General features: G+C 36.7%; 1 long non-coding RNA gene across 2 annotated transcripts; it reads left to right on the forward strand.

Moving 5' to 3' along the window:
• Positions 1–1076: 1076 nt before the first annotated feature.
• On the forward strand, positions 1077–13502 carry LOC132327752 (uncharacterized). 2 transcript variants are annotated; one of them, XR_009486592.1, is made up of 3 exons: positions 1077–1294; positions 8365–10565; positions 13276–13502. It is a non-coding gene; the product is annotated as an uncharacterized LOC132327752 (long non-coding RNA). The 2 variants fall into 2 exon arrangements; XR_009486593.1 differs by lacking the exon at positions 13276–13502 and having other exon boundaries at positions 8365–10366; positions 10458–10787.
• The last annotated feature ends 10031 nt before the right edge of the window (positions 13503–23533 follow it).

Raw genomic sequence — 23533 nt, forward strand, 5'->3', positions numbered from 1 at the left:
CACAGTTAGGAGTAGCCATGGTCCTTTGCAGCAATTCAATAAGAGGTTATCATGGAAGGCCAGGCCACAAATGCACTCAAGCAAAAATAGTGTATTAAGCCTCTAACTACAACCTGCACAAGTCAGCATGGAAAACAAAATCCTTTATTCCCAGTAGAAGACTTTGGAGTTTGTTTGGTTTTTTTTCCATATAGCTGCAAATTTCACTAGGGGAAAAAAATGTCTGAATTTATAAACTGTCCTAGTGACACTCAGAAAGAGGAAGAGAAAAAAAAAGGTGCGACATTTATAGGGATTTTTCATAAAGAGAGTTCAGACTGGAAAGGGAGTAGTCACAATCTTCCTCATCTCAAGAAGGCTTGATGCTACCAAAAGAGAGAGAAAAAATGTTGCACACTTCCAGAAAAAAAAACCCAACAAACTAAAAACGCGCAACTTGTTTTAAAATAATTGGAATATATTGTGATCTTTCAGCAATTTTCTCTCATGTGACACATTTCATAAACACTGATTTTTTTCTTTGACAATTCACAAGCAGCAGTGGATTTCCTTCTTCCTTACCTGTCTCACGTGCACATACATATATGCATACACATATGTACACACACATACATCTGTAGTGAAATGTAATAAACCACCATTGATTTCAGCATAAATTTGATGAAGTGGAATAAAACAAATATAGTATCTGCTGAGGTAGACTTTACCTGTGCTCATTAACAGAGAATTTTAAAAGTAAGTATTTGATAAGTATCTCTGAAATAGCTACAATCAATTACTATCCAGAAAATTTAGCAGTGCTGCAATGCTTTACTAAAACAGTCACATGCCTGGTTTTAAATATCTTCATAGACCTGCAGAGTAAAGCCTTGTGTCCCACTTCATACTCCATTCCCCATGTGAGTGCTCCCAGTACTTCATGGCCTCTCACGTTGCTGACGTTAATCGTACACGTTTGCACATCCAAAAGCTTTGGTGGGCAGATCAGTTCACAGGCCAGTAATTTCATTTCATCAGTGTAAGCAGGGTTACATAAGAAAGCATAGTATAAATGTTAGACAAACATTGCCCAAATATACAGAGCTTTAATCCACTGAAATGTTACCCTGAGAGAAAGCATCAAAAGAGGGCATCCACTGTAGAGAAGGATCAGTGATATTCTTCACTGAGGTGATCAATACATAAAGAGCATTAAGTGTGGAGTTGAAAGAAATCTAAATTACTAAATGACCAAGGGGCTTGCAGAGATTCCCAGAAGCTGTCTTTCAGGTCCCCACTGACTGGATCCTACGCTGTAAGTATCTGTTCTGCTGTTCACAGTGAAGGGCCCATGCTTTTCAGGTGAATTATAATGTTTGCAACCTCTTGCTAAGGGTTTGCACATTCTGTACCCAGTTTCATTTATTCTGACCCAGGAAACGCTGTGAACTGAGAGGAGAACAATTAAAGCATTAATTGCCAAATCAGTTTAAGTTATCACTTTAAGCTGTTCCAGAGGTCAGGGCTAGCTGTGTGCTCTGGCAGTGGTGGAAGCTTAACAGCACACCGAGTTGTATCAAAGGGAGGATAGCCAGCACATGAAGGAAAATGATCATCCCACATTACCTGGCACTTGTTAGGCTACATCTGGATCCTTGCATCCAGTTTTAGGCCCCCAGGACAACAAGGATGCTGATAAAGTGGAGTGAGTTCAGCATAGGGTGACCAGGATGGGTGGGCTGGAGCAATTGGCTGGTGAGGGGCTGCGCTTGTCCAGCCTGGGGCAGGATGGGACTGACCCGTATCTATGGGCACCGAGGAGATGAAGCCAGAATCTGCTCAGTGGAGGATGAGAGAAGGACAGAGACCAAGCCTAGAGGGGTTTCAGACAGATATAAGGAGGATAACTAAGCATTGAAACAGAAAGGCCAGGAAATCTCCACCTTTGTCAGAGCTGGCAAGGTCCTGAACAGCCTGATCTACTTTCAGTTTTGCCTCTCTGAAGCAAGAGCACTCTAAGGTCCCTTCTAAACTGAATTGCTCTGTCATTTGGCAGTCCAAATCAAACAGAGAATACAGTGGGTTAAGTTAGAAGGACAGTGCCTACAGCAAATGATAGATGGATGGACAGAAATAGGCAGGTTTAAAAAAAACATTGTTGCTATGAACAGTGCTTTTATAGTCCTTAGCTTGTTGTCTTTTTTATTCATTCTGAATGAATGACCAAAGAAAATACTTCAGTGCTAGTGTTAAGAACTAAAAGTTTGTTATTTTCTTCTTCAAGACAGAGGTTTGAGGACTTGAGGTGAGGGGTTTTTTTGTAGTAGGAGTTTAATATTATTCAGAAATAATAAATTGCCAGGATAACTCACATTTAAAGCTATTAAAGAAATCCAGTGGAGCCACAGTATAATACTAAATGAATTAGTTTGGTTTTGTTTTAAATAGATTAACAAAGACAAGATTAAAACCAAGACAGTTGAGTAAAGATGGAAAACAGGTGGTTACCTGTTATTTTACCTTCCAAGCAAAATCTCTGGTGAAACTACATACAGTCCAAGTTTTAAATTAACTTCTAGTGTTACACTCTGCGTTACACTCTGTCCTTCTTCTGCATGACTGAAAGATGCAATTGTTTTCTGTGGTTTATTTTTCCCTGACATATTTCTCACTAGCTCATTCCTTCTTACTTTTAGTAGGCTTCCTGGTTCATAATTCAGAAGTCATCTGCATTTAAAGAAGACCACCATTTGAAGCATTATATCCTCTGGTCTTCAAGCAGCTAAATTTCTTCTCTCCTCTACCCCAAAGGTAGACAGGAGGATTTGGTTATTTTGGTTCCAAAATAATAGTTAGTAACTATGAATAGGATGACATGAGGCCTTCAGTGACACTGAATGTATATTAATTTAGAAATGACTGAAAAGTCCAGCTAGTCTAGAAAAGGAGGTAAAATTCATCAGTTTAGCACATAGGTGGGATCCATGCAAATGTGGGGTAAACATAATAGGCTTGTACTGCCCTTTTAGAACAAGTTATTTAGTGTGTTAATGTTTTGATCTTAGTTAGATGAAGCTATAATGGTTATTGGTACCAAATACAAAAACTCTTCTAACTACAGTTTGAATCTTGTGGCCAGGTCATGAAGCAACAAACAGTACAAAAGCAGCAGCAAGGGTGTATGAGCACGTCAAAATAAAGGTGCAATAAGCATTGCCACCTTAGGTGCAATGGCCAAATAACATAAAAATAGAGCTGGCAGCACCATTGCATAAATACCTGCATGGGATAGAAATTTAAGCATGTAACCAAGAAACTCCAGTGTACGATTTCATAATATGCTAACATTCTGCACCTTCAGCCTGATCAGAAACCAGTGGCAGCACCTCCCAGCTGCTATTGTTATCTTATTTCAGCTATATTCAAAAAGGCATAGTCAGACTTTGGCTTGCATAAAATAGCCATACCCTGTTTCAGTTTCAGTAGAGAAACAGAGCAGAGTTTGCTTAGGGGAAACTGTTCTCACCTGCTGAGACTGGCATAGAGGAACACTGGCAAACAGAACTGGATGAGGGAAGCACTTGCACAATACTAGGAGCAGGGGAGGTGGGAACCTCACTGGACTATTTTGGCTTTGAAATGTTGTACTTGTATAAATATGCAGTATATGGTATAAGCTACAACTCAATTCTGACTAAGCCATCTGGCAGACAAACAATTTTTGTGAATACTAAATTCAGAGAAAACTAAGAGAGGTCACATATTTGTTAGAATTTTTTCTTGCACCTAATGAAACACCAAAAGTTACAAAGTATTTCAATATAAAGGAAACCACATCCACAAGTCATTTTAAAGGGAGAAACGAGTATTTTGGAGATATTACTGAAAAAGAAATATCAACCTGTATTTCTGTATATCAGGAACGCACAGAATATTCACTTGCAACAGCTAGTGTTTCTTCTCTGATTTGAAGCATATGCAGAAGGGTGAGAATTTTTAAATCTGGCATGTTTTGTTGTTAGTTTTTTTCCCCTTATTCCCTGCAGTGAGTTTTATTACCAGGTGAGCTCTTCTCTCAGGATCTCTCAGCTCCATTTAGCAGGTTTCTACATGTTTCAGAACTTGAAAGACTCACCCAACCTATCATCAGCGTTCCCATCATCAGTCACGTTGACACTGGCTTAGTCCCAAATCAAACATGAATGTCTTTTTTCCTTCTTACATTTTTTTAAGTTTCTGTAAAAGAGATTAGTCAATAAAGTTAAAAAAAAAAAAAAAACACTAAAAAAACTCAAAAAAACCCCAAAACAACAAAAGCCAAAAAAACCCCCACTTCACTTTAAAATAGTATGTGAATACATTATTTCCATCTTAACTCTTTAAAGTTCACAAAGGAATAATATCTAAAAGAAGCAAGTAGGAGATGCATCAGAAGCAGAACAATGTGGGTTTTTGGATAACAGTTTAAACCAAATAAAGGCATGTAGTTCAGATCACTGGTAGTGATTAAATGTATGGGGTTACTCACCAATGTCTTCTTACTGGCCTCAATTCAGCAAAGCACTACACACGACTAATTAGGAATATGAGCATGGAAATAGGATTTAAACTTCAGAACAACCATATTGGGGGGTTACAACATCTTACTAAATAAGGGCTTGGAGCCTTAGCTAGCTACTTTATTCATGTAGTGTTTTACTCTCCATTTGTGGGAAATGTCATCCCTTCAATCTCATGATTTTTTTTTCTCTTGTGCTCTTGTATTCCACATGGCAGAGTTTTCATTTCCTCCTACATGCTGGGGAAGAATTTGAAGGGAGAAGACAGTCAATATGTATTTGGTTAATTTCTATGCTTATATTTGACACATACAGCAATACGCTACTTCATTGTTTATACAATTCGGTTATTTCTCACAGAGTTTGGTACAGCCTTGTGAAAGCATGCATTTTTTTCTAAGTGCCTCAGTACTAGATTTGAGGGCTAGAATTGAGAGGAACAATACTGTACAACCACAGACTTCTGAGAAAAAAAAATACACTGCATTAAAATGGCATTCTATAGCTGCTTATTGTTTCTAAATAATTTCCAGATGAAATCTGAAAACAGGGAGATGGTTTTCCTAACTCCCAACTCTGCAGACACAATGCGGGAGAGTCAAGCAAGAGTTATATAACTAATTAAAACCAAATTAATTTAGTCAAAACCATTAGACACTCATTACTCATGCAGCTGCATGATCTTTTCAGTTCACCTTTATCCTCTCCCCCCAGCTGTATTGCTTACACCCACCTCTTGTTTCTGAAAATAGACAGTTTTTTAGGAAAGGAAATGCATCTGTCTGTGTACCATCACATTACCTGTCTTGATCTAGATCAGGCACAACTATAATGCAAATAAAAACATCAGTGGAAAAAAACAAATATGAACAAAGTACATAGGTAACTTGCTATTTTTGGACAACTAATTTGAATCTTCTCAGCCACTCATTTGGTAGAGAAATATTTTCCTAGAACTCTTTTTAATGGAGAGAATCATAGTTTCTCTCCATTAAAAAAAAAAAAAAGAACCTATGTAGATGATGTAAATTTTCACCTTGAACAGGTGGATAAAGATATTTTATTCAGCCAAGAAGTCAACTTCTGAAATCGGACACCTTCGAAACTGGGTGAGGTTTTTAACAGAGCATTGAGAAACTTCATATTGCTTCAGAACTTTGAAGATTAGTTTTATTGCAATGAAAGCCAGAGGGTTTACAAGTGAACATTAAGAACAGGCAACATTTATTATTAAGAATAAATTTTGCAGACACTGTACATAATTTCTACTTTGGGATTATTATTTAATGACATGACGGAAAGAAAGACTTTGCTTTTATTTGTATGGTGTTCTCTCTTAGAATGGATGCTCAAGGCAAAAATCTCACTTGTAATGCAAGGTGTGCCAAGTAGGGAAAAGAACACAGGCAGCTTCTTCCTTTTCCTCACGCACCCATACATGTTTGGGGCAGGATGGTGACACACGTACTGAGAGACTTGAGGAGTGAAGAGGTGACCGGCAGCACCTAAGTGAAATTAAAAATGTGGGTCACTGTACTGGTTTGCAGGAAAGGACCCCTCTCACCCCTCCCTCCCTCCTTCCCCCTCAAAATGCCTTTGGGCATCTGCCCAAGGCTGTGTCTATGCCACACAATAGAGGGACATGATGGAAACCCCAGGAAGGGAGACCTCAACTGGAAGCACATGAGGACATTCCCAGGTTTGTGGCCCTGGAGACACTACAGGTGCAACAGTTTATGCTGTATCCAGGGCATTAAGATTGCCAGAAAACATTTCAAAAGAAACGGCTAATACTATCCCAAAGAAACGCCCATCCCAACCAGGAAATATGGAACCAGGGCGCCTGGCTTTGTAGTGTACAAACTTGCAAATTGGAAAGAGTCAACATCTGAGAACTGAGAAGGTCAGATTCTAGCTGTGGCTTTGCCACCTCCAGACATAAGTTTGCCTTTATGCAGCCAGCTCAGAAATCTTTGCATGATATTCCCAGAAAACTTCAGGAAACTTTGGAAAGGATGGAGATATATTTTTCAGTGCAAACTCACATGCATGTGGCACTTGGGGATATGTTTTATTGGTGAACGGCAATGCTGGTTTAATGGTAGGCCTTGGTGAGCTTAGAGGTCTTTTCCAGCCTTAACGATTCTATGGTCCTATAAAGAACATGCTGAGCATTGTTTTAAGTACTTGTGTCATGAAAATCAAACTTAAAATCTGGATTCATTGAACTTAAAAAAATCATTATGATCAAAAACGGTTGTGTTTGTTCTGAGAAGAACAAACACAATTATTTAACAGAAAGTGCAACCTGAACTTCGGCTGTATTTACTTAACTTTTTCTGCAACACTTTTCTGCACCTTTTGATAGACACAAAAATTAACCCTGCTGTGATCACAATTACTCAAATGACTATTTTGTCTGAGATATAACACAATTCCTCCTCTCTGTCAGAAAACCTCCAATTCAGAAAACTCTCATATCAAGGTCTGAAAAATTGTATAAAAATTAAAGCTGTGAAGTGAAAGCTGAGACTTATCTGTGTAATAAAGATCTGCATAACAAAGCATTCAAAGTCATCAGGGATATTCTGACATGGTATGGATTTGGTAAAGAGGTATGAATAGCAGAACATCCTTACTCACCTCAGTGCCTAAAAGGAATGAGGGAACATAAGGCCTGCATTTGCCAACAAATTTTGTAGCCAAAAAGCCAGTGGGATGCTGGAGCAAGACTCCTATAAGACCAGTCATACCTCTCATTTGAAAAGGGATTCTGAAAAGAGGAAATAATTTCCTACGTATGTTACCCACACTCACCTAAATTCTCATGTTTGTGGAAAATACAGGAAAGACACAAAAAAGATCACAGGGTCTTTCATCTGTTATGAATAAGCTGCTATTGCTGAAATACGACCCCAATTGTCATATTCAAGAGAAAAGAAACTGAAAATCATAACAGATCAAAAATGAAGAACTACCTTCTTAATCTCCTTGTAGTTTCTTCATAACAAAATAAGTCTGCCCTTGTAAAAAAATTATTAAAAATACGAAGAGGGGAAAGAAAAGAGAGAACTGATAGTTCTTTCTTTTCATTGGTAAGAAGGGAAATAATTCATTTCACAGAGAGAAATCACTTCATGTTAATATGACTATACAAGTGTACAACTGGTGTGAGCAAAACCACAATCTGGCCCTGTAAATCAAGCTGAGACTGTTTATATTTACCCTATTTGCTTGGAATATTTCTCTTTCAGAGTTTGTAACTCCCTCAGCACTAAAGGCACTCCAGAAAAATGGGCTTGTCTGTAAGAAGTATAGTGAAAATTTGTTTAAAAGTGAGATTTGAGGAATAGCAAATGTACAAATGAGAAGTTTGAATTTATGAAGACTTTGCCCAGATTTTATTTGACATTTTTGATGCTAGTGAGTAGTAGCAAAATACCAAAGACAGTAGACTGATGTGGTGTTATTCTCTAGGTAGCTCAGAGGGGGGATGAGCCCTTACCAAAATTATTGTCACTGACACCAATGATGGATCTCTAAACTAAATCACAGATGAAAATAGGACCTTGTGCAAAAAATATTGCTCTTTTTCTTAGTTTTCATTTTGGTTGTGGAAGCATTGTAAACATCAAAATGGACAGAGCAAAGACATGAAACGGAAGATTATTGTTCCCAACAACCAATCTCAGCATAAGAGTGAGGATAACTGGTCAGTGATGCTTCTCTGATTTTTGATATGTCACCATTCATGCACAATGTTTTATGCTTCCCATATGTTTACTGGGTCCACATTGTAATAGTACTGTAATGTTCTTTTTTGGAGGGAAAAAAGATAAATTTGGGGGAAAAAATCCCTTGTGGAGGAGCAGTGAGACCAACAAATGGAAATGCCATCAGGGCCTACGACTTCATGGATCTCTTCTCTAAACACATAACCACCTTATGGAAACAGGAAAAGTGGAGCAGAGCAGAAAAATCCCCGCACTCATGAAAGTGAACCTCCGGATTTCAGCCATCAACTTAACTGTAGGATCTGCAAGCCAAATAACACCACTCAAAATTTGATTCATGGAATGATATCCTTATACAACCATGGAAACATTTTGACACTGTTTGTGATGAGTGTGAAATTCTACAGTTTATGAGTTTCTACCCCTTTCACCCCACAGTTCCTCTTTACTCTATCGTTGCCCTACTGTGTCATGTGTATTATAAAATAGATAGAAAAATAATTGGAAAATTAAGAATTTGTCTGTGCACACTATGTTGGATGACATCAAGAAGCAATTTTCAGTGTAACTGAATCATTATAGCTCTATTAATCTCTCTGTGTTCAAGGATTTTGAAAATGACAGGTCTTTAAGAATTTCACAGCCACTTTTACACATGTAAATTACAGTTGTTTCTTGGTTTTTTTTACCAGGTTTAAATATCACAAACTCTCAAAGTTGCTATCTCCCTCTGCTACTAGTTCTTCCAGAAAAACATAAGTAATTTTTCTTTCATTTGTGGGTCTGAAAATTCAACATGATAAACTAATTTGAGATCTTTGCTGCACTGTATTTATAAGCCCATATTTATATTTTTTACTATGTGATGAGACTGTTCATTTGATCCAAATCCCTTTGAAGGCCCTAAGCCAAACTTTTAAGTGTTGATGAGAACATTTCCTGATTGTAGGTAAGGATCTTGTTTGCTAGGCTCTTTTTGCTGCCAGTTCAAAGACCTGACAATGGTTCTTCTCCTTTTAAAATTTTAGCATGTGTCTACTTTTTAATTATCATAGAAGAAACAGAAGACCCCAAAATAAATCAGGTTGTGTACAATTAAGCCATTGGGAGGAACTCGAATTAAACCTTAATGGGCAGTAATGGTTTTCCTCAATATTTTAAAAATAATCATTGCCCAGACACCAACATATGGAACACCTAACTTATAAAACCTCTCACTTTTCATCTTCTTAAAAGCTATTACAGAAGATGTCTTTCCTCAGAATACCTAACACCAGTTTTTGACTGATTGCATTTAATATATGAGGGGTCATTTTCATATCTAGGACAAGAAAGCTTGGATGTAAGTATGATCTTCAACAAACTATATGGAATATATAGATATATGGAATTTATTTACATTATGGAAGAATTATATAATATATCCATAGACCTTTATGCACTGAACCTTTTGTGTGCACGCAGATACACGCTCTGAGTCTTTAAAATCAGAGTTGAGCTAGATGGAGTTGGACACCTTCTGTCAGGAATTATGATGGCTAAGTAAGTTTCCTGGGACAAGACAAAGGGCAGAAGCCACATGGAACAGAGGGAATACTTATTTGGAAATCATAATGTGGAAATTTACTTGAAGAGCACTTAGAACAAATACATCTTCTGAGAAGCTGCAGTGCTCTGGCTTTGCTTAAATGCAAAATTTTGCAGGGCAGTAAAGGGACAGAGAAAGATGTGCTCAGTAAGTGCTGCCTCTTCACCCTGGGCTGATTTGCCCACAGCCCCTGACACCTCTGATCTGGTGGTGGGGCTATTACACAAACATTTCTTTGCTCCTGCAAAGTGAACAGGCCAGCCTTGCAAACCCCTTATTCAGCATCACAGCTGTGACAGCTGCCTTGACCAACTCTTCTCAGCATGGGCTACTGAGGCACAGGGAGCTGAGCATGCCTGAAGGGAGTGTTTCTAGGACAGCCTCGTGGTTTCAAGCTTCCTGCAGTGGTATTGTAACCAAGCCACATGTTTAATGTGAGCCCATCCACCATAACAGTGGCTTTTCAAAATTGTTTATACCTCTGGTTTACACAACATTCTGCATCAGTGAGTATCACCATTTATTCAGGCATTGTGTGGGGAAAAAAAAAGTTTCTTTTCATGTTTGGTTCTTGCTCATTTAATCCTGGTTATAAAGGACTATAATACAGATCTGAAACCGATGCTGAATGGGAGGCCAGCAACCTCTCTGAGAGACGAAGGACTGAAGGTGGTTGTCATCACTATTCCAGAGAGATTCCCAAAGGTCTCTTTGTGATCTTACATTTATTTGAATCAATTTCAGACACTTAATTAGAGAATCTGATAGCCTATCCATACTGAAAACACTAAGCAGAAAACTTTAGAAAATGTTTACACCAATTTCCATTTACTCCAATTTCCTCTTTAGAAATTTCTTTGCATTTATATAAATGTCACAATTTGTCAGAGATTGTACCTGAATGAAATAAACAAGTTAGTGAGGACACTCCTGTTGGCATATTTATGCTACCATTATTCAGCTAGGATAGTGATGTTGCTTAGTGCAGTGATTTTTAATGTGCCAAGTTTACTTAGCTATGCTGGCATAAATTTAACATATAGACTAGGCTTTGCTTTTATTTCTTTCTTCTTTTGTTTTGCTTCATTTAGCTCACATTCCCTCTTAATTTACCTAAACCAAACTAAAATAAGCTTTATGTACACTGGAAAAAAAAAGTATTTTTACTGCTTTAATTGACCTGTTTCAAAAACAAGTGCTAAATTAAACAAGGATAGACCCTTTTAAAGCACACAGCAAAACATCCAAAAATAATTACAATAGGGATAACTTTGTAAAATGTGCCATGAACACATGAACACTGTGTAGAAGAACCACTAAGAAGAAATGTGGGGAAGTCAATTTTATGGGAGGCTGTTTGTTCTCATTATATGTTAAGCACATTAAAGAAATGTAGAAATTGAAGCAGTGCAGTGAGTCAGGTCTGGAGAGGTGCTGACATTAGACATCAGGACTGCAGGCCATACAGAGAGAGTGCTGCCACAGGAAGGATCAGGGGAACAGGACGTGCCGGGGGAAGGGCTGAGGCTTGACAAACTCATATTCCTCTTCTTGCATATCTATCAGCGGCAGCTTTTGAACCTGTTTTTGCTGAGTGTAAAGATATACCCAGTCAGGCCTTAACACTGTACAATTATCTCTTTTAAAGAATCATCTCCACTCCCACTGTTTTCTTCTACAATGCTGGACTTGCTGCTGTAATTACTGTAACAGCTGTCTGTGTCACAAGTGGTTTCTATAAGTTTGCATAGCATTTATCCAAAATGAGGCTTTGGTACTTCTTGGGGTCATTAATACATCACAAGCAAAGAACATAAACAAATGTTTATGTGGTATTCCTTTCCATGTTAAATTTTATTTTATTTTATTTTTAATTAGATTTTTGAGCCTCAATTTATAGCTTTAGTAAGATCACTCCAACATCTTTCTGGAGGGTAGCAGCTTTTGGACCTCTTGTGAAAGGCAGCTAGGGACAAAGCAGTGTCTGACCCAGAGAACTCTGACTATGACTGCAGACCAGGGGGATATGTGAAGAACTTAGGTTAACTCTAAGTATTGACAGAATTAGATAAAATTTCTATTTATGTACCCTAAGATTTTTTTCCCCTAGTACACGTTATTTCAGCATGGCAAAACAAACTCTACAGTATTGTAGGGCTGTCAAATAATAAGGATTTTTTTCTTGGTTTTTGTTCTTCAAGAATAGTTGTTCAGACTTCTGTCACAGACTGCTTCTTCCATATCTGCCCAGTAAAATTACAGGGCTTTTCAAGAGTGTCAGAGATTTAGGAAGTTTCTATAAATGTTAGGGATTATATTTCTATAGTAAAATTGCCTATCTCTGTAATTAACAAAACTCATTTAAACCAAATGCATGCACTTTTGCCTTGAAAAATAAAGTACTTCTTTAGTTCTTTCTTTACTCTCCAAGTTAGCTGAGATATTTCCATGAGTTAATGACTTACTGTTGCTGTTACAAAAACTGAATTGCTTGCCCTTCAACCACCTTGAAGCACACAAACAGCTATTAGCTTGTGTTAGTCATTAGCAACACACCGGTCTAGGCCCTTGGTGCTGCACTGAAATAGATACATTGGGACATTATTATGTGCTTTGAATTCCACTGATTTAGCTAAGTCTATGGAAATTGAAGATTACTTGTCATACCATGTATATTTGGTAACACTTGGCTTTCATGAATTAACAAAAAAAGAAAAAAAAGACTCTATTTTTTCTTCAAACATAAGAAATCTCTGCTCTATGCCCACAATATTAGGCATACATGCAGCATGCAAAATACCTCTACCATTATTTATGACCTTCAGAAATGCTGATACAACAGCATATATTCAGAGTCAAGTACAAAACCACCCCATTTCTATTGGACTCCTTTGACAGAAGAATTATAAACATAATGACTATGTACACACTTGATAAGGACACCATTATGCCATTTATACTAATATATGGTTATATCAGCATAAACACTGCTTTCAACATATACAGAGCACAAGACACACCTACAAAAATCTTGCAAATAAGTCTTTTATCAATGCACAGCTGCCAGCACTGTAGGGTTTGCAGGGTATATGTGCTTTGCTGTTTCCTGTCCTTCCCTGTCCTTCCCTGTCCTTCCCTGTTCCATGTCATTGATCCAAGAGGTACAGAGTGTGTCATAGGTCAGTACCTCAGTGTTAAACACCTGCTTTAAAGTACAGAGGGGTCCCAGACTGGTTCTCAGACCTGAAAGCAAATACAGGGAAGGGGCTTTCATGTCTCACAGTTTCTTTCCATCTTCCCTTGAAGTTTTGAAGTACTTTTTTGATAGTCATGCCTCATTTTTCCCCTGCTATGCTTTTGTTGTCAGAAACACAGAACTGTGTGATTAATACTATTCTTTTTTAATTCCTTTTAGAGTATTAGTTCATCTCGTGAATATTTGAAGAATACCAATGTCCATCCTATTGATCTTTAGTACTACAAAGAAGATTAATAAACCAAAGGGAAAAAAAAAGGAAAATCTGCACATGCTATAGGCATTCAAAGCCAGTTACATATATCTATCTGGTTATCGTGGCCCAAGAGATGAGGATATGAACTTATACCATGGGGTACATCTGAATAAAATACCTGCTAGTGCAATTTTTTGTTGTTGTTCTTGTGACTATTATTTCCCTATGTACTACTTTTATAATACTTTCCCTGACTAACATTATCTTCAAGATTTGCATTGCTTTTCTCATCTGTAAATATTTATTACTAAATCTGTAGTGGGTGTGCCAATTTGCTTCATTATAATTTATTTTATTTAGCTCCATCTAGTAAATATATAACAAATTTATGACATTCTTTATTGGATAGCAAAATAATGAGCAACTAAATTGAAACTAATGCATTTTGACGTGTATCAGCACTTACAAAAGATTGTTATTGAACTTCAATTATGTTAATTTAAAAGGTTTAGCAGCTCCTTCTAGTACTGATTACACACCATAATATTTATTGTCATAGCCCTTGTGCTTCTCCACATTCATGTTTAGTATGGTAGGGATAAGAATGCTGGTGACTGGCATCTCAGGGGAAGCAAGGTGCTGTATAGGTGCATGTACTTATGTGCACAGAAGTGCTCATAGTATGAAAAGTATCTCAGAGTTTTACTCAGTCCTTTCTGGATGTAGTCACTGACCTCCTTTGTCTTCCATTAAGCAATTCCTGTTATCCCCTTTGTCATCATCAGCAGCCTCTTCAGAATGGAAAATCTGTGGAAACTTATTCTCCTTTGCCTGCTCCTAACAACCACCCTCAGCAATGATGGGTTTGTGAAGAACATGTAGAGCCATTTATTTATTGGTTTTTATATACTTTCAAGGATAGTAAGAAACTGCCTAAATCCTTTCTAATAGAGCATGCAACCTGTTAAGGTTGCATCAAATCTTAAGAAAGCTTAAGTTAACCAAAACTTGCCTTTGAAGTTTCTAGGTTAGAATACAGCACATGGCTACTGTGAAAGCCTTCAGTCATAAACAGGGAAAACTGGCTTGTTAAACTCCCATAGAATAGATGCAATTAGATGCATTGCTAAACTGATTGGAAGCTACAGTATTTATAGATAATATATTTTCTCAGCTCAGTGCCTAAACTCAGAAGGGCAGGAGACAAAGCTGTTTAACTACACTTAAGTTTTTATGCTATTCTTCACCATGAATTTTTATGATAAAATATATTTTCTAAGGGAATGAAAAATAGTCACCCCTTCCTATAAAGGTATCAGGAAAGTAAGAGCATCTATAAACTCTTTTCAATAAGTTGCCAAGGCCAAATAAGACATTCCTGCACTAGGGGTGGAAGAATAAATAAATAAATAAACAAATAAATAAACCCTGAGTAAAAAATATTTGTTACCAAATGCTGATTCTGAAAGTTGGAGAAAAATGCAATAACCCAAGCAAGAACATATTTTTACTTCTGTCTAAGCCTAGAGGTCATACTAAATAGAGTAGCATTTTTAAAAAATTTTTACAGTACATGGAAAGAAATGTTTCAGCATGAGGAAACATTTTTACTAATGTTATTCCAGCCAAAAACTAAAGAAATTAGAGAAATTTTTGAACTCTAGTATTTTTTTTAATATTACTAAAGGTTTTCTGAGCCAAAAGCTTGTATGTTTTTGAAGAAGTATCTGTTGCTATGAGAAAAGACTTTATGTCTTCATAAAAGATACGCTCCATGGTAAGTTGGAAACATCTTGGCTATAATCCTTCTGTTTTAACTTGCCTATGAAGTTATTCCTTAGAATCTAGAAGCTTCAGCAGTCTCAGGGGTTCACTGAAGATAATATTTTAAGTGTTGTATATTTATGTTTAAACATTGGATTCAATATTTCTTCATTATTACTTACCATGAAGTGATTTTTATTAATATGTTGTTGGTTTAAGTTACTAAAATAAAAAAAAAAAGAAAAAAAAAGAAAAATTAGTCTTTCTGCCACAAAACTGTGAAAACTAAATTATTCTAATATATTCTTATTTTCACCTAGGATTAATTTCACTAATGTGTTTTTCTTATCAAAATGGAAGCTTTTTTTTTTGTTGCTCTAATTCTTCAAAGTATTTTAGTGTTGGAATGTAGTTGTAAAATGTGCCCTGATCATCCTCCATCTATTTCAATGTTTATTTTTGCTCCTACTTTCTTGACACAGGTTCCTGAAACATTTGACTGGGAGAACATCTGTGTTGATAGTATTAGGAAGAGGAAGATATTTCACTTCTCATATCCGCAAATTTCTGGTGAAAAAATAAAATTAGTAGCTGAAAAGCTCCAGATAATACTATTTGTAGTCTGCTTGCTTCAGTTCATGTCTCAGTGTCTTATAGTTGTGAGAAGGGAGAAGGGATAGATTGGCAGTCGCTAGATCAGGCCCATGGAGATAGTGACATTGCACTCACCAAAGAGTCAACTCTGCCAAATCCAGTCCAAAGGAATCATCTGCTGTCATAAAGCATATTTTCCTAACATACTCAGAATTACAAATTCTAGGACTGAATACTTTGTCTCTATGAATTTCTGGATACAGCCATTTGAAACAAAGGGTTTTGGTCCATTGAAACTCAAAGTTCTTAAAAGAGTGGAATAAGAAAATATTTGGGGTTTGTTTTCTTAGTTTTGGTGATTTTAAATGGATAAATTAGTAATTAATTTTTCCCAATTGCTTTCATTTTAAGAACATTTTGAGCATATTTGAAAGCAAATTATTGTTTCAAATTACTGAAATCAAGTATATGGAATTACCTTTTTAGTTCCTGGAAAAATAGTTTCAAAATGCTGTGCTGGTTTTGATCAATCATCATGTGTTCATTTGGGTGACAAAAAAAAAAGGTAGAAGAAAAAGATTTCTAAGTTATACATTAGTCAGGAATACTGCCAGGGTCTGGGAGCTCACAAGAAATCTAGATATTTACTCCAGGTATTCATCTGCTAAGTCAAGATCTTGGGCATTAGGACTGAGAATTGACCGGGTCAAAATACATTCTTGCTCTTCCCTTGATCGGTTCCCAATAGAAGTGTCTTGCATTATTTATTATTAAAATATTGAAAAAATGCAAGGTAATAAAAAACTCTTGTTGGTGTAGTTATTGACCATATTTATCTGGGACCGTGAAGTTATAGTAATGTCAGCTTTGGCTAATATGAATTGAAATAGGATGAGGATGTGGATATTTTTCTTCTTTGTTATCTATAGTAACTAACAAGAAGAAACAAGAAGGTTTTGGAAGAAACAACTAACTCACTACACCTCTCTTTCTGGATGCAGAGGAGAAACCTTCACCATGTGGAAGATATCTTATTAGCATCAGAAAGGGTGTTCTTACAGAAAATTTCAACCAGTTCCATATGTTTCCTCATAAGAAAGGGTTCTGTTTACAAAACCATTTTTCATATATTTCTAAAATCAGTGTGTAAGTAATATTTCACTGCAGCTAGGACATATGCAGAGCAAAGTTCATAAGCAAACCAACAAGGCTTGTACTTCATTAGATCAACAAGTACTGATGAAAAGTTTTCACAAGGCTTCAGACACAATTCATGCTTCAAGCCCAAAAAAATACCTGCAGGAAGAGGATAACCACAGCACAATCTTGTATAACCACAGTTTTGCTTTATTTTCCTTCTATTATGCTAAGTAGTCTTATCTAAAGCATTATTTTTATTTATAAGCTCTCTGTGTTTTATCTTTCAGTGAGACAACTTGTGTTAGTACTTCATAATGGAAATCTACTCTTAATCATTAATTTGGGAGAAAATAATAATAATTTACATGATGTATTTCTTCTACAGAATTAAGTACAGTTTAAAGAAATTAATCTTAATCATTTTGTTTATGAAATTTTCTTTATGATGACAATTCTTCATTCTTCTGCCCAGAAACAAAGCAAAAAAACCCAAACCAAACAATCAAAAAAAGACATTTTAGTATCTTAGTAAATAAATAGAATATTTGTTTATTTCATTTTCTTATTCCAGGGTCTTTTTAGTAACTGCCTTCCAAAAAGTCTGTAATTTAAGAAAGAAAAAATGATACAGAAATCCGTATTTCATTACCTTACAATTTTCACTCAATATTTTTCTCCTTTTTCACATAGATACCATTTTCTCATTTTCTAAACTTAAAAATCTTCGTACATGCATTACATGCATTACATTATATATGTTACAGAAGTTGGTACAATGTTAATTTGAAGCATGACCAGTGTCAAAGTTGTGTACAAACATTTTCACAGGTAATTTTTTTCAGTTTTATTCCATTTTCTTAAAGCTGGTATGTAACAGTATGTTGGTCACTGCAGATATGATTAGAACTATAGTGAGGTTCTTGCTTATGTGATTATATTAGCAGCAATGACAAAAATAACTGACTTTATATTGGTAATTGTCACCCTGGCCCATATTGGACTTCATATTGGGAATATTTTTTTTTTTGCTACTTATTTAATATTTAACTCTGGTTAAGAGCAGCCCTCCTCTTCTACCCTGGGTATTTACATAGGTTTATGGAGTGTGGCTAGGGTGCTCAGTGCCTTACAACATTGAATCCAAATATTCTGCAGCAGTCACAGCTCCCTGAGGTTCAAAGAGCCAGGCTCATTTCTAATATGCAACACACATGACTAGTGAACAGAAAGTTATGGACAAAATAGGGGTAGCATTTTTGAGAGTGTGGACAGAGCCAAAGGGCTGCAGGCTGTTGGTATCCTCTTCAAGCAACTCAGCTGAACTCCAAACATAACCAGGCACATATCCTAACCTGGACTATGGGATTCAGATCTCAAAATATACAACAAATTTGTAGTTCTCTTGGAGAAGTCCTTCAAACAAGGCCCAAACTAAAACTAGTTCCCAAATATCACAGTGGGAATGAAACTAAGACAACACTCTATGTGTCCTACAGGATTTGTGTTCAAAAGCCTGACAATCTCTTGTGAGTAGACACTTCCTTTGCAGTGTAAGGGAGTTAGTCTCTCTAGAAACTGTCCACAAGGAAAACATCTTCCATCTCTGACAACTGCTATCACTTCACTGAAATAATTGCAGCTATGCTGTTCTGCAGCAGTCAAAAGTTTGGCTATTTATACCTGATGTAAAGTAGTGCATATATGTATGCAGCTCTCTTAGGGCCTTATGAAGTACATTATTTTGCATTTTGCATCCACAGGGACAAAGAAAATTTGTTAATTGCTTCTATTTTAATCAGGCTGTCTCACCAAGGGATACAAAGGGATGTGTTTCTTTCTAGAGGAGAAAGCTGAGCAGTAACACTGACACTGATGTCAAGGCCAGGTGGATGTAGTGACTGTGGTGCTGAGCAGCTGTAGGTGTTTGCCACCAGCCCAGCACCCCTCTGACACACATTGACTGAAGGACTAAATGTGGTTAACAGGAATTGGGATAAACAGGAAACATGGAATCATTGCAGAATTTCTGTTCCCTGCTTTGTAGATAAGTGTCTTGGTTTCACTTCTGTCTGCCACAAGAGGCAAGTGGCTTTCATTCTTATCACATGTCTATTTCCATACTGACAGGGTACTTGTGCAGCTCCCTCAATAATGTTCAGAGAGTTTAAACTGTTGATAAACAAATTCCCTAATGCCTTTCTTAATAGCTTCTGAAAGAGTTTTTTTATGTAATGGAGATAAACAATTAAGAGTAGTTCTCTGATATCAGAATATCTCCATGGAAAGTTAGAGCAATTTCTTCAGAGTTCCCAATTTTCCTATGCAGGGTGTGGTATTGAATTCAGCAATTCTTTTACTGGCCAGGACTGAAGCACCTTAATCCTCTGCAATACTTAAAAAGTGCTGCTGTTTTGGGGTTTTTTGATTCTTTTGTTTCAGTTGGGTTTTTTGGTTTTTTTGGTTGGTTTATCTTTGTGTTGTTTTTTTTTTTCTCTATGCACCTTCAGTTCTCTTTCTAGATACTTTAGTGGTTCTTGTATTCTTTACATTTTACAGTTCTGTGATCTGAGTGCTTATTCAATGTGATCAAGGTGATCATCATGTTAGGTAATGATTTTCATTGGTTCATCTCAGTAGGGAAGAGCAAAGAATTTAGCAGACTTTTCTATTTAGGATTACTCAGTGAAGCAGAAACACAGTGTTCTCACACAATACAGCAAAAGTTCAGGGCTATGCAGGAGCTCTTTCTTCTCTTTCCCAGGGTGACAGATGTCATAAACTGTCACCCAAATCTTATCAAGCATGAGAGAGAACATCTTAATACTTCTTTAACTATTTATCTTTAGATAAAGCTTGTACTTGTTTTTATAGTTTTGTTTTGTTTTGTTTTGTTTTCATGATAAAAAAGTGAAAACCTCTAGAGATTTAAATATAACAATATTTCCACCATAAATAGAAAATCTATTAGATTTACCTTCAAGCTGTGGAGTTCATTTTCTATTGTGAAACCTCACTGGTTTTGGAAAATGTCCCTAATTAAAAAAAAATAAATAAAGTGAAGCTTGTGACATTGCAACACTCAAAATTGTTTAAATAGAATTATGTAGGATGATTTTCATCATGAAGACACTTGTATTTTTTGCCATCATCACAATCAGTATCTTGCCATTTTGTGCAATAATATTGGAGAAAGAACAGGATGAGCTGGCCCTGTTCAAGTTCCAAAAGCATACAGAAACAGAAAATGTAGATCAACTTATTATCATTTTATATACATAGCTGTCATGTTTAGTCACTCCACTGCAAAGCAGTAAATTACCAAGGCATATTATGTCAGAACTTGAAATCTATAATACATTGCTCTTGATACTCTAGACCCCCTAAGGCAATATTACAATCTGCAGTTTCTAGCACAGATATTTACTCTGCAATAAAGTGGTAATAGCAAAAGCTCACAAAGTCTTTTGCTCTTTGGCTTCCTGGAGTCTGGCAGGCTGTTCATCCACCTGACACAATTAATCCCAACAACTAGACAACGGAACAACAGTAACACATGAACTTTTTCTGAGAACCACTTTATCATATGTTGCATAAAATATTCAAGGGCTGGGGAATGGTTGGACTGAAATTTCAGTTCATGATTGTTTACAATACAGCAAACTTTAGTCTAAGCGGAGACTGTGAATAGCTTTGCCATCTGTTGTTTAAAAAAACAGAAAGAAAGAAAAAAAGAAGAGAAAAATGAGTTCCATTTGCTTCAAACCGCTATGGGGTGGTCAAGCTAGAATACTTGGCACAAGAGATGTTTAGAATTGAAAAGGAGTTTACATCTGGTCTCTGCTCACAGCTTATTTAACTCATCTGTAGCTGCCTTTGTTATCCCAAGCCCTGAAATCTATTTCTGCCATTCCTCTTTGGGCTTGCTGCAGCATGTCCTGGCTACCAAGAGCAGGGATGTGAAGCTGCCCTGGACTGTCTGTGGCTGTGACAAGCAATCCAGGCCAGGAGCTTCTGCAAGTACGGCTTCCCCTGCAGACACAGGCTGCCAGAGCTCACCCAGCTGCTGAGGCAGACATCCCTGCTCCCAGGGAAAACAGTGGCAGGGAGCAGGACACCTGCATACTGAGTAGGAACCAAGTTCTTAAGGTAAAGTCTCTTTTTTAACACATAGGGCTACATTGGCATTTTATAATGAGGATGGTGTTTGGATTTTCAACAGAAGCAATTTTGGGCACCAGTGACCTAGAAGAAGGTGATCTGTAGTTCCCACTGTCATCAGAAGTGCTTAACTTGGCTGTGTCAGCCCATCTGACACCACAGCTGGAGAGGTTTCAGTGGTGGCAGAACCCTACGCACACAGAGTCACAGTTTGGCCTTAGGAGGGTTGATAGCACATCATTTGCTTTTGTTCTGGAAGAAACCCCAGGACTGGAAGACATAAGTAGAACCAAGGTAGATATTTTAGGCTGTTGAAAAAGCTTCCTGTGGACTCCTGTCTGAAACCAACAGTTTGAAAATCTCCATGCAAAAGGTCTGAATATTTTCACAGATTTTCAGATGTATGTGTGTTGGTGAGTCATATCTACACTCAAGGAGAGCCAATGCTGCTTGTCTTCAATTGTACATCATTATTATTATTATACTATCAGGAGAATATGGTGAGCATTCAATATCATATAAATTTACTAGAATACATAATGCACAAACCTTGCAAAATTAGCTATCTTTAAATTTATCTGGCTTTCAGCTAACTTTGAAGTGTAACAAAATTGAAAATTCAATGAGGCAAAATGTGTCGGAGATACGTTCTGAAGGCTTTTTTATGTAAATCACCAGACTATTCTAAACAGACTCTTTCCCCAGGTGATAGGTACAATAAAGACAAGTCTTCATTTATCAAATAATTCAAGCATAATATAATAAAAGTTACAACTTAAAGTTTAAACTTTTCATCGTATTTTACAAACCTAAGAAAACAGGATACTTATAAAAAATAGCAAATTATTTGTACTTTGACCAAATACTGAATTTTTGCCATATAGAAGTTTCCAGAAATGAAAACTAAGTTCAGTATTTTCCTGCCATGAACCTTTTCCCTCCCTCCTCCCCTCCTTTTTTTATTCACTTCCTGGCCTGCTTGGCTATGGTCTAGACTGAAAAAAAAATCAAATTATACATGAAGATACAGGTCAACATTTCTGGCTCATTCCTTTTAAGGAAGGATTCTTATGTTTAATTCAGATAAGGTTTGGCAAAGTTTCTCTGTATCTCGGCTGAAATAAATAAACTGTCAAAATTTATCAAGGTTAGACCAAAACTAGCAATCCTGGGCAACAAATACTGAAGAGGTTGAGGGTGGTGTGTTTGTACTGCTGCTCCTGGGAAGTCAGATCATGCTATTGTAGTTCCTTCCCTCCCTCATCTCTGGCAGGGTACATCCATACCTGCTGTGTGGATAGTAAATGTGATTGTGTGAGAACCCCATAAATGTGGTGCAATTCATGCCTGGCTAAAGCCCCCTACTTTGCTGTAATTCTCTTGCAACTGTTGAACATTAAATTGAATGGAGCTACAGCTACTTTCATCATGTCTTACTTTAAAATATTTTGATCTTAAGGATGGACCATTCCACAGCATCACACATTCATGGGATCTTCTAGATTGGAAAAGACCTTCGGACCACTGAGTCCAACTGCAAACCTAACACTGCCAAGGAGGAACTAAACAGAAACCTTGCAAAAGGTTGCCAGTGCAAAGAGCAAAGTATAATAGGATTGATGCAGATGTCCAGGCTCTGGAGCAGGTCTATGAGCCAAGAAAATAGAGGGGCTGCCTCATTTGTCTTTTCCCCCTCTAAGGCAAAACCAGAATTTAGTCTTACACAGGGGCTTCAAGTAAAATTCAACTCTCATCTATGACAAGGAATCTGAAGGAAATTAGTTAAACACCTTTATATGCAAACTTGACCCATAAATTAAACTAGGCTTTTCTTTTTATATTATTAGCAAAATATATTATTCTGCAATTACTGATTAGAAACACTCTTATACAAAATTCAGTGTTGCTAGAATCTGGGGTAAAAATAGGTCTGAAACCCAGCTGGGCCAAGGATTTTCTTATTGCACTCTTTTGCTGCATAAGGTCTCTGACAATGTAAGGTGTTCCACCAACTTTTAAAGACTATCCTGTTTATTTAAAACATTTCGTTCTTTTCTTATATAATTTAAAGATTATATATGAAAAGAAGAATTATCTCACCCTTTTCTACACCTTTTTAACAGTTTGAGTAGGACTTGAGGGACGTCTTAGCTTCAAATGGAAAATATTTGCTGAAAAATCTGTTGAATAATTAGGAGATACGCAGCATTTTACCTGTCAGCTGGTGTAAAAAGTCATTAATCCTTTACAGTCATTCCAGAGATCTGGTGTTAGTAGTAAACTGAAAAATTGCCCTAACTTAAAAAAAAAAAAAAAAAAAAAAGTTAAATGTGGCTTGATTTTCAACTTGCTGTTCTTTTGAAGTTGTTATATATGCCTGTGCCAAAAAGAGAAAAATTTAAATACCTGGAACTTTCTTCCCATTTTCGTGTGTCTTGTCCAGGAAGACAAATTCCTCAAATCATTGTGTAACCTATGCTATGTAGCAGCTATTGCATGTAATCACTACCTGCAACAAAGCTTTGGCTGGGGCACAAAAATTTCTTACCATTGGGATGAGGGGTC

This window comes from Haemorhous mexicanus, chromosome 5 (assembly GCF_027477595.1).
Source record: "Haemorhous mexicanus isolate bHaeMex1 chromosome 5, bHaeMex1.pri, whole genome shotgun sequence".
In the NCBI taxonomy this organism is placed as follows: domain Eukaryota; kingdom Metazoa; phylum Chordata; class Aves; order Passeriformes; family Fringillidae; genus Haemorhous; species Haemorhous mexicanus.